The sequence below is a fragment of the Pan paniscus genome, chromosome X, assembly GCF_029289425.2.
Source record: "Pan paniscus chromosome X, NHGRI_mPanPan1-v2.0_pri, whole genome shotgun sequence".
NCBI classification, from domain to species: domain Eukaryota; kingdom Metazoa; phylum Chordata; class Mammalia; order Primates; family Hominidae; genus Pan; species Pan paniscus.
The window spans coordinates 10969484-10970606 of NC_073272.2; the positions used below are offsets into that span (position 1 = coordinate 10969484).

Genomic DNA, 1123 nt, shown 5'->3' on the forward strand with positions numbered 1-1123 from the left:
AAGTTAGCTTGCCACAGATTCAGGGATGCTGGCAGAAGACACGAAATTCCTGGGTCAGAGACAAATGACTCTACTACTCACAGCAATATCAGCGGCCAGAGTATCATCAATTAAGCCTATTCCTCAATCTCCAATTTCAAGAGGCAATGCAAAGGCCATGTGACCCCTGCACACACAGTGCATTACATTACAGGAGAGAGAAACTGAGTATATTATAATAGGCAGTACACCTGCCTGATCTTTGCCCTGGAGAGAGACATTATCTCTACAATACTGCAGAGTAAGCAAACAAATCTGCTGCATGCTCTAGACAGAGACACTATCTCATCTTCCAAACTGTAATGGACATAAACACCAAGATAGTCTGGAATAAAATGGCATTTTGTGCCACATGTGCAGGACATGCTGAAACACAGAAAACCCTTGGAGGGTTATTAATATTTCCCAATAAGAAGTCAGTAGATCTCCACTCATTTTCCTTTCCTTGCTCTTGCCATTTCTCTTGCCTGGAGTTTTCTCCTTGTCCCCTTCACAGATCCAAAGTCTTTACTTCAGTCTTCCTCAGGCTTTCACCATGGCAGGACAAGAGGATCTGGTGCAGCAGGAGATTCAGTAGGACTGGGCGAACTGGGAGTACATTGAGATAATCACCAGCAGCATCAAGAAAATTGCAGACTTTCTCAACTCGTTCAATATGTCTTATTCAAGATTTGCAACACTAAGGGAGAAATTGACAGCCCTTGAACAGAGAATAGAGTACATTGAAGCATGGGTGACAAAAGGTGAGACGCTTACCTAGAACAGTGCCATGCTGCTGCTGGGAAGTTGCTTTACAGAACACAGGCCACGTGAGAAAGGCCCCAGCAGCCTTCAGCTCCTTCCTTTCTCCTTGAAGAGCAACAGGGCTTATTCTTGTTTTTCTTTTTCAAAAGTGTGGCCTTTGGGTTCTTCCAGGTACATCTGAGGGTGTGATGTGGTATATGAGGAAAAGTCTAGAGGAACTCTTGGAAACAACATTAGGTATTTTACCTTTCCAGTAACATTTTGTAGAATTACTTGTCAATGTATTTGAGACATTCACAGCCAAAAGCCTGGGATTCTTTGTGAAGGTCCTCCCCACCCC

At 43.7% G+C, this 1123-nt stretch overlaps 1 pseudogene; it reads left to right on the forward strand.

Annotated features, from left to right (window-relative positions):
- Nucleotides 1-574: 574 nt before the first annotated feature.
- LOC106634278 (protein BRICK1-like) lies at nucleotides 575-799 on the forward strand (annotated as a pseudogene).
- The last annotated feature ends 324 nt before the right edge of the window (nucleotides 800-1123 follow it).